Genomic DNA, 10,985 nt, shown 5'->3' with positions numbered 1-10,985 from the left:
AAAACCAAGAATCATACGCTTAACCCACTGAGCCACCCAGGTGTCCGAATTTGTTCATCTTATAAGAGAAAGTTTGTACCCTTTGGCCAATATCTCCCCATTTTCTCCACCCTCCAGACCCTGGTAACCATGGTCCTACTCTGTTACTATAAATTTGACCTTTCTTTTCCTGATTCTACTTATAAGTAATATCATACAGTATTTGTCTTTGTCTAGTTTATTTTACTTCAGGTTCATGCACATTGTAGTAAATGGCAGGATTTCTACTGTTTTATGGCTCAACAATACTAATATATAAAAATATAGGAGCGCCTGAGTGGCTCAGTTGGTTAAGCCTCTGAATTCGACTCAGATCATGATCTCACGGTTCATGCGCTTGAGCCCCACATCTGGCTCTGTGCTGACAGCTCAGAGCCTAGAGCCTGCTTCAGATTCTGTCTCCCTCTCTCTCTCTGTCCCTCCCCCCACCTCAAAAGTAAATAAACATTAACAGGAAACCATCAAAATCCTTCAGGAGAAAACAGGTAACAACCTCTTCGACCTCAGCCACAGCAACTTCTTACTTGACACGTCTCCAAAGGCAAGAGAAATAAAAGCAAAAATGAACTATTGGGACCTCATGAAGATAAAAAGCTTCTGCACAGCAAAGGAAACAATCAACAAAACTAAAAGGCAACCAACAGAACAGAAGAAGATATTTGCAAATGACATATTGGGTAAAGGGTTGGTATCCAAAATCTATAAAGAACTTACCGAACTCAACACCTGAAAACCAAATAATCCAGTGAAGAAATGGGCAGAAGACATGAATAGACACTTTTCCAAAGAAGACATCCAGATGGCCAACAGACACATGAAAAGATGCTCAACGTCACTCCTCATCAGGGAAATACAAATCAAAACCACATTGAGATACCACCTCACACTGGCCAGAGTGGCTAAAATTAACAACTCAGGAAATAACAGATGTTATTGAGGATGAGGAGAAAGGGGAACCCTCTTGCACTGTTGGTGGGCATACAAACTGGTGCAGCCGCTCTGGAAAACAGTATGGAGGTTCCTCAAAAAATTAAAAATAGAACTACCCTACAACCCAGCAATTGTACTACTAGGAATTTATCCAAAGGACACAGGAGTGCTGATTCATAGGGGCACTTGTACCTCAATGTTTATAGCAGCTCTTTCAACAATAGCCAAATTATGGAAAGAGCCCAAATGTCCATCCACTGACAAACAGATAAAGAAGATGTGGTTTATATATACAATGGAATACTACTTGGCAATGAGAAAGAATGAAATCTGGGCATTTACAGCAACGTAGATGGAACTGGAGGGTATTAATGCTAAGTGAAATAAGTCGGTCAGAGAAAGACAGATATCATATGTTTTCACCCATATGTGGAATTTGAGAAACTTAACAGAAGACCATGGGGGAAGGGAAGGGGAAAAAAATAGTTTCAAACAGAGAGGGAGGCAAACCCATAAGGCACTCTTAAATACAGAGAACAAACTGAGGGTTGATGGGGGGGTGGGGGAGAGGGAATGGGTGATGGGCATTGAGGAGGGCACTTGTTGTGATGAGCACTGGGTGTTGTATGTAAGCGATGAATCACAGGAATCTACCCCCAAAACCAAGAGCGCACTGTATATAGTGTATGATAGCTAACTTGACAATAAATTATATTTTTAAAAAGAAAAATATATATGTATATAATATCAATATATTATCAACATAACATTAATATCCATTTATCAATACTAATTAATCTATAATTATATAATTCATACATATTAACATATTAATCACATATTTCATTAAATGATATATATTTATATATTTATAAATATATCCATTTATATATCATATATAAATAATATATACAACATAAATATCATAATATATAATTCCATATATAATAGCATTCTATTTATAATAAAAGAAGTATATATATAACACATTTTCTTTTTTTAATAGTTTCTATTTTATTTTTTATTTTTATTTATTTATTTTTTTAAATTTACATCTAATTAGTTAGCATCTAGTGCAACAATGATTTCAGGAGTAGATTCCTTAATGCCCCTTACCCATTTAGCCCATCTCCCCTTCCACAACCCCTCCAGTAACCCTCTGTTTGTTCTCCATATTTAAGAGTCTCTTGTGTTTTGTCCTCCTCCCTGTTTTTATATTATTTTTGCTACCCTTTCCCTATGTTCATCTGTTTTGTATCTTAAAGTCCTTGTGAGTGAAGTCCTATGATATTTGTCTTTCTCTGACTAATTTTGCTTAGCATAATACCCTCTAGTTCCATCCACGTAGTTGCAAATGGCAAGCTTTCATTCTTTTTGATTGCCGAGTAATGCTCCATTGTGTATATACACCATATCTTCTTTATCCATTCATCCGTCAATGGACATTTGGGCTCTCTCCATACTTTGGCTATTGTTGACAGTGCTGCTATAAACATTGGGGTGCATGTGTCCCTTCGAAATAGCATACATGTATCCCTTGGATAAATACCTAGTAGTGCAATTGCTGGGTTGTAGGGTAGTTCTATTTTTAATATTTTGAGGAACCTCCAGACTATTTCCTAGAGTGGCTGCACCAGGTTGCATTTCCACCAACAGTGCAAAAGAGATCCTCTTTCTCCGCATCCTTGCCAACATCTGTTGTTGCCTGAGTTGTTGATGTAACACATTTTCTTTATCCACACATCTAACAGTGAACACTTAGGTGATTTCCACATCTTGCCTATTGTGAGTAATGCTACAATTAACACGAGAGTGCCAATATCTCTTCAAGGCACTGATTTTGTTTTCTTCAGATACATACCCGGAAGTGAGATTGCTGGATCATAAAGTAGTTCTATTTTTTATTTTTTTGAGAAACCCTATATCATTTACCACAATGGCTGCACCAATTTACATTCCCACCAACAGTGCCTATGGGTTCCCTTTTCTCCGCTTCCTTGCCAACAATTGTTATTTTGGGAGTTCTTTTGATAAAAGCCTTTCTACCAGGTATGAAGTAACATCTATTATGGTTTTGATTTCCATTTCCCTGATGCTGAGTGATGTTGAGCACCTTTTCATGTACCTGTTGGCCATTTGTATCTCTTCTTTGGAAAAGTTTACTTGGGTCCTTTGCCCATTTTTTCTTTGGATTATTTGTTTTTGTTGTTGCTGTGGTTGTTGTTTGTTTGTTTGTTTGTTTGTTTGTTTGTTTGCTATAGGGTTGTGTGAGTCCCTTATATATTTTGAAGACTAACTCTTTATCAGATAAATGGCTTGCAAATATTTTCTTCCATTCAGTGGGTTGCCATTTCACTTGGTTGATGGTTTCCTTTGCTGTGCAGAGAAGTTTTTTGGTTTGGCTTGGTCGTGTTTGTTCATGTTTGTTTTTGTTGTCTTTGCTTTTGAAGTTGGTTCCAAAAAATCATCACCAAGATCTATGTCAAGGAAGTTACTGTTTTCTTCTAGAGGTTTTATGGTTTCAGGTCTTACATTCAAGTCTTTAAGCCATTTTGAGTTAATTTGTGTGTGTGGTGTAAGATAGGGGTCTAGTTTCGTTCCTTCGCACACGGCCACCAAGTTGTCCCAAAATCAGTTGTTGAAAAGATGGTTATTTTCCCATCGTATACTCTTGCTTCATTTGTCATAAATTAATTGCCCATATGTGCAGGTCTATTTATGGGTTCTCTATTGTGTTCCACTGATTTGTGTCTGCTTTAATGCCAGTACTGTACTCTTTTGATCACTTGTTATGTCCTTGTCCAGCTTTAGTATCCAGGAAATACTGGCCTCATAAAATGAATTTGGGAGAGTTCTCCCCTCTTTTGTTATTTGGAAGAGTTTGAGGGAGACTGATACTAATTTTTGTCTAAGTGTATGGAAGAATTAACCAGTTAAGCCATCTGGTCCTGGACTTTCGTTTGTTGGGGGACTTTTGATTATTGGTTAAATTTCCTTACTAGTCATTTGTCTGTTCAGATTTTCTATTTCTTCATGATTTAATCTCAGCAGGTTGTAGATTTCTAGGAATTTCTTCTAACTTATCCATTTCTCCTATTTCTTCTAACTTATCCAACTGCTTTGCTACATTCCATAAGTTTGGGTATATAATATTCCCATCTTCATTGGCTCTGTGATGTGTTTTAATTTCCCTTTCGATTTCTTCTTTGCCCCACTGATTGTTCAGGAGTGTATTGATTAATTTCCACATATTCACGAATGTTTCCCTTTCTTTCCTGTTACTGATTTCTGGTTTCATATCACTGTGGTTAGAGAAGATAGTTGATTTGGTTCCAATCTTCTTAAATTTGTTTTGTAGCCTAACATATGATCTATCCCAAGGAGTGTCCCATGTGTACCAAAAGATGTATATTCAGCTGGAGTTGGATGAAATGTCCTCTATCCTGTTAGGTCTGTTCAGCCTAAAGTACAGTTCAAGTCCAATGTTTCCTTATTGGGTTTTTTGCCTGGCTAATCTACCCACCATTGAAGTGGGGTATTAAAGTCGTCTATTATTATTACATGACTGTTTATGTCTCCCTTCAGATTTTCTGATGTTTGCATAACATATCCTTGTGCTCCAGTGCTGGAGGTACATATATGTTATATCCTCTTGATGAAGTGACTCCTTTATCGTTATATAATGAACTTGTCTCTTGTTACAGGTTTTATTTAAAGTCTATTTTGTCTGATAAAAGCGTAGTTGCCCCTGCTGTCTTTTGGCTTCCATTAGTATGGAATGTCTTCCTCTATCCCTTCACTTTGAGCCTTTTCATGTTCTTAAGGCTGATGTGTGCCTCCTGTAGGCAACATATAGTTGTGTCTTGGGCTTTTTTTTAAATCCATTCATCCACTCAATGTTTTTTGGGGTTTTTTGTTTTGTTTTGTTTTGTTTTGTTTTTTTTTTTTTTGAGATGGAGAGAGAAACCGTGCAAGCAGGGGAGGGGGCAGAGAAAGAGAGAGAGAATCTCAAGTAGACTCCATGCTCAGTGCAGACCCTAACACAGGGCTCAATGTACCCTGACATGAGCCAAAATCAAGATTCAGATGCTTGACCGACTGAGCCACCTCAGTGCCCTTCCACTCTATGTCTTTTGATTGGAGAATTTAATCCACTCACAGTTAAAGTAACTCCTGGTAGGTAAGGACATCCTATTGCCATCTTATCAATTGTTTTCTGGATGTTTGTAACTCCTTTGTTTCTTTCGTCCTTTCTTGCTGCCCTCCTTTTTGATTTGATGATTTTCCATAGCCATATGCTTTGATTCTTTTCTCTTTATCTTTTTTGTATCTACTGTCGGTTTTTGTTCTGTGGACATGAGGCTTATGTAAAACACCCCATAGTCAAAACAGTCTTTTTAAAGCTGATTACAGCTTAATTTCAACCACATAAAATAACTCTACCCTCTTACATCCCCCTCATCATATTTAAGTTTCTTTGGGTTAATTACTGAAACATTGTGTTTCGTTGGCAGTGTCTCATTTTCTTGATTTTTCGTGTTCCTTGAAGCCTTGCATTGCTGTCTTCAGATTTGAAGAATGGCTCGTGTCTTTCAGTCTTTGCTGATTGGCTGCAGGAGGGAGATGGCTTCACCAGTCAGCACTACTAGGGATTCTGAGGCTCTCAGACCTTCCCTAGGATGTACCCACTGCACAATTCCTCTTCCCTCTTGGGGGGCATTCTTAAGATTGTAAGACTTCTATGGATCCTATGAAGCCCAACCAAGTGCTGAGAGCCTCCTTTTTGCTTTTCCCCCATGGCGGTGCCCTGAAATGCTCAATTTTGTACGTTTCCTCCTTACCCACCCATGTTTGCTGATTGCCTAATGTATCGGGCACTGTTCTCAATACCTGGGATTCATCAGTAAATTTCAAACTTTTGCTATCTTGGAGCTCACACTTTGGCAAATCAAAGCTGGGTCTCTGTCATCTGCACCTCATCCTACATACCGGACTCTACCATTTCCCGAAACAAGAAGCCTTCTCTCTGGTTGCTAAAGTTGCATCATTTTATTAAATCCTCCTAATAAGCCATCAAAGTGGTGTGGCAGATGGTGTCTTCCAAAGATGAGTGTTCTAACATCTCCCATTCCAATGGGCCTTTATGCAGTTGGAACTTGCACCTCCAAAGTCATTTTCTCTACCTCCTTAAATTTGGGTGGGCTCTAAGGAAAGAATGGCAGATGACACAAGTGACTCTCAGGTATAGTGTTGAATTGTCCTGGCAGCCTCCATTTCTGCACTCCCTGCCTCTTGGAATCCAGCCATCATGTGAGCCTGCCATGCTGCGAGAAGCCCAAGCCACATAGAAAGGACAAGTGTAGGGGTGCCTTGGTGGCTCAGGTGGTTAATCAACCAACTTGGGCTCAGGTCATGATCTCACGGTTGGTGGATTCAGGGTCCCGTGTCAGACTGTGCCGACAGCTCAGAGCCTAGAGCCTGCTTTGGATTCTGTGTCTCCCTCTCTCTCTCTGCCTCTCCCCCGATCTCTCTCTCTCTCTCTCTCTCTCTTGCTCTCTCTCTCTCTCTCTCAGAAATAAACATTAAAAAATTTTAAGGAAAGACGAGGGTATGTGCATGGTTTGAGAGTCCCGAATGAACTTTGACAAGCATCCAGAGGATTCTTAATAACCAACTCACGGATATTTAAGTCATCTCCAACCATTTGAATCTTCCCAGTTGAGCCATAGGCACTGTAGACAGGAAAATAAGTCATTTCCACTACACCCTGCCATGACTGCTGACTCACTGAAGCCAGGAGTGTAATAAAATGGTTATTGTTTTGTGCCACTAACTTTGGGGGATTTATTATGCCGTGTTGGATAACAAAATAAAACAGGGTCAATGATAAAAAGTGAATTGGCCAGAGGTGCTCTTTTTAATGGAATGTCAGGTAAGGAGATGGCTTTGGATCTGAGCACTGAATGGTGACCAAGAATCTACATGGGAAGACCTGGGAGAGGAGACTTCCAGGCAGAAGGAACAGCCAGAGCAAAGGCCCTGAGGCAGGACTGTGCCTGATGTGCGCAGGAACAGCTAGGAAGCCCACTGTGGCGGGAACAGAGGGGGCAGGTGGACGGTGAGATGCGGGAGGTAACAGGAGCACATTGGGCAGGATCTGATGAGTCATTGTGAATAGCTGGGGGTTTTGGGTAGTGATTAATAGAAAGCCACTTGAGGTCACTGAAATAGCACCAAATCCCAGTCAGTGCAGCCTACGCTTCTCCACTTCTATCCAGCTCCACAATTCCCATCCTCGCCCAAGCCAACCCTAGAGGCCTCTGCCAGCTTCCCAGTCACGTTCCTCCTTCCAATTTCTACACCACAATCATAGCTTAAAATCTTCCACTGACTTTATCCTGAAGACAGAAAAATGTCCAATCCCCAAATGTGCACGGGAGGCCTTCATAACTTCTCTAACCTCATTCCCTACCACTGTCTGCCTCACTACTCCCCTCCAACCACACTGGTCCTCCCTGGGGTGCAAACACACCTGGACTGTTCCCACCTCAGGGCCTTTTGCACCTGCTGTGTCCTCTGTCTGGAATGTCTTCCTCCCAGATGTCCTTGGGGCTGGATTTTTGTTAGCATTCAAATTTCACCACATGTGCTACCTTCTAAGAGAAGATATCCATGACCACCACTTAAAAATAGACACGCCCCCACCAGGGGTGCCTGGGGTGCTCAGTTGGTTAAGTGTCTGACACTCGGTCAGTTCAGGTCATAATCTCACGGCTCATGGGATCAAGCCCGGCGTTGGGCTCTGCACTGACAGCACGGAGCCTGCTTGGGATTCTCTCTCTCCTTCTCTCTGCCCCTCTCCTGTCCACACTCTCTGCCTCTCAAAATAAATAAATAAAAATTTAAAAAATAGACCCCCCCATTATCTAGAACATCTCCCACATATTTCTTTCACAACATTTGTAATGGTTAATTTTGTATGTCAACTTGGCTAAGCCACAGTCCCCAGATATTTGGCCACACATCAGTCTAAATTTTGCTGTGAAGGTATTCTTTTAGATGACTCATATTTAAATTAGTAGCAGATTTTGAACAAAGCATATTGCCCCCTGTAATGTAGTTGGGCCTCATCCAATTAGTTGATGTCCTTCAGGGAAAAAGACTGAAGTTCCCCACAGGTAGAAGGAATTCTGCCCCAAGAATGCCTTCAGGGGGGCACCTGAGTTGTGTGAGCCATCTCCTCAAAATAAATCTCTCTACACATACGTGCTTCTCCCATGGGTTCTGTTTCTCTGCAGAACTCTGACTAATACAGCATTTGTACCATCTTGAATTATTATACTTAGGGGTTATTTAGAAGGGAGATGAGCAGTATTTTCTGTAAAGGTCCAGACAATAAATATTTTAGGTTTCATGGGCTATATGGCCTCCGTCACAGCTGCTCAACTCCACTGCTGGGCCATGAGAGCAACTATTCACGATACATAAACAAATGTTCATTCATGGCCGTGTTCCAATAAGGCTTCACTTGCAGAAACAGGTGATGGGCTGCCGACCCCTGATCTAGAATATAAGCAGAACCCCAGCCTCTCTTCCTTACCCTGTGTCCCCAGTACCTAGAAATATGCTGACAGATTAAAAACCTCCAGTAAATATTTGCTGAGTAAATAAATGAGCGAATGAAAAGGTGTTGTCCCATCTCACTCTGGTAAGTCTTAACAGCCTAACTTTAATCAGCATCAATGTGTAATCTTTAAGCTTTAATATCTCCCTGAAAGATTGATAATGGAGGGTTTTACTCGATCTGAGGGAGTGTTCTTATAGATTTTATTAGTCATGTATTTAAATATCAAATAAAAAATTTGCTAAAGCCTTTCTAGGGAAATGATTTAGACTAATTCTGGAGTCTTTTGTTTGTTCTCTTAGCTCTGAATTTTTAGGTGTTGGTTCTTTTCTGCTGATGTGGAGTTCGGGGTATGTCTCTCATAGCGTTGATTTTTTTGGTCTCATGCCCCGTGATTCTTAGTTGTCTGTTCAGCTTTGAGTTTGAAAATTACAATTCTCCTGGGGCACCTGTGGTCTCAGACAGCGGAGCATTGCAACTCTTGATCTCAGGTGTCATAAGTTTTGAGTCCTGTGTTAGGAATAGAGACTACTTAAAAATAAATAAATAAACTTAAAAAAAAACCAATTCTCCTGCCTGTTCTATTTGCTATAACTTGACTCAGGAGAGGAGTCATAAGTTACATCCACTGATGTAGCCTAAGGATAAATTATATCATTGGGTTTGCTCAGTACGTGGATCAGAAGAGAACGTAGGGCTAACCCAGCTAGTTTCCATGTGTGTCTTTCTTTCTTTCTTTCTTTCCTTCTTTCCTTCTTTCTTTCTCTTTCCTTCCTTCCTTTCTTCTTCTTTCTTCTTCCTTTCTTCCTTCCTTCTTCTTTCTTCCTCCCATCCTTCTTTCTTTCTTTCCTTCTTTCTTTCCTTCTTTCCTTCATTCTTTCTTTCCTTCTTTCCTTCTTTCTTTCTCTTTCCTTCCTTCCTTTCTTCCTTCTTTCTTCTTCCTTTCTTCCTTCCTTCCTTCTTTCTCTCTTTCCTTCCTTTCTTCTTCTTTCTTCCTCCCTTCCTTCTTTCTTTCTTTCTCTTTTTCTTTCTTTCTTTCCTTCTTCCTCTTTCTTTCCTTCCTTTCTTCTTCTTTCTTTCTTCTTCCTTCCTTCCTTTCTTTCTTCTTCCTTCTTTCCTTCCTTCTTTCCTTCCTTTATTCCTTCCTTCTTTCTTTCTTTCTATTCATGCTTTCCTTCCTTCTTTCCCTCCTTCCTTCCTTCCTTTCTTTCTTCTTCCTTCTTTCCTTCCTTCTTTCCTTCTTTCTTTCCTTCCTTCCTTTCTTCTTTCTTTCTCTTTCTTTCTTCTTCCTTCTTTCTTTCCTTTCTTCCTTCCTTTCTTTCTTTCTTCTTCCTTCCTTCCTTCCTTCTTTCCTTCCTTCCTTCTTTCTTTCTCCTTTCTTTTTCTCTTTCTCTTTCTTGAGTATAGTTGACACCCAATGTTACACTAGTTTCAGATGCACAACATAGTGATGCAATAAGTCTGTGTCTTACACTTTGCTCAGCACAAGTGCAGCCACCACCTGTCAGCATGCAATGCTATCACAACAACATTGACAATATTCTTTATGCTGTGCTTTTCATCCCCACAATTTATTCATTCCATAACTGGAAACCTCTATCTCCCACTCCTCTTCCTCCATTTTGTCCAATCCCCTCACCCTCTTGTGTTTCTTTCTAAGTAATCACCTTGATAAATACCCCAAAACTTCCTCCTATTTCTTGAATCCACTCACACCACATTTGGAATTTCCTAGAACTGCCCCAGCCTTTGGGGTTTTGGTTTCCTCTGGGTTTGTTTCTTAATAATCTTGTTCTTGTCTGACTCATCTTAAATAAATACTTCCAGTTTATATTCTTGTATAGGGGCCGGGGGGGGAGCGAATGGTGAAGAAAATGGGACAAAATGTTAACAACGGATGCATCTGGATGAAGGGTATGTGGTTGTTCTTTCTACCCTTTTTATTCATGTAACTTTTCTTGAAATCTGAAATTATTCCCAAATACTCTTTCTTCTATTATGGAATGCTTCTCGAATTTGCACATCACCCTTACGCAGGTTGCATGCCAGTCTTCTCTGTATCCTTCCAGTTTTAGTGTCTATGCTGCCAAAGTGAGCTCCAAATACTTACTCCTTTAAATTTTTTAATGTTTATTTACTTTTGAGACAGAGAGAGACAGAGCATGAGCAGGGGAGGGGCAGAGAGAGAAGGAGACGCAGAATCCGAAGCAGGCTCCAGGCTCTGAGCTGTCAGCACAGAGCCCGACACGGGGCTCAAACCCACAAACCGTGAGATCATGACCTGAGCTAAAGTCAGGCACTTAACCGACTGAGCCACCCAGGCGCCCCAAATACTTACTTCTTTAAAAGAAGTTGCCTGTAGAGGCCATCTCAAAGTCTTAGCTTGTCACTA

The 10,985-nt window shown here is 40.4% G+C and overlaps 1 non-coding gene across 1 annotated transcript; it reads right to left on the bottom strand.

Moving 5' to 3' along the window:
* Positions 1-10,585: 10,585 nt before the first annotated feature.
* Positions 10,586-10,692, bottom strand: LOC128775766 (U6 spliceosomal RNA). Its single transcript, XR_008420743.1, has one exon. It is a non-coding gene; the product is annotated as a U6 spliceosomal RNA (small nuclear RNA).
* Between the last annotated feature and the right edge of the window lie 293 nt (positions 10,693-10,985).

The sequence above is a fragment of the Panthera pardus genome, unplaced genomic scaffold (assembly GCF_024362965.1).
Source record: "Panthera pardus isolate Hobbes unplaced genomic scaffold, ASM2436296v1 HiC_scaffold_8, whole genome shotgun sequence".
NCBI classification, from domain to species: Eukaryota; Metazoa; Chordata; class Mammalia; order Carnivora; family Felidae; genus Panthera; species Panthera pardus.
Note: the sequence above shows the minus strand (reverse complement) of the source record. Positions and strands in the feature narration are given on the sequence as shown.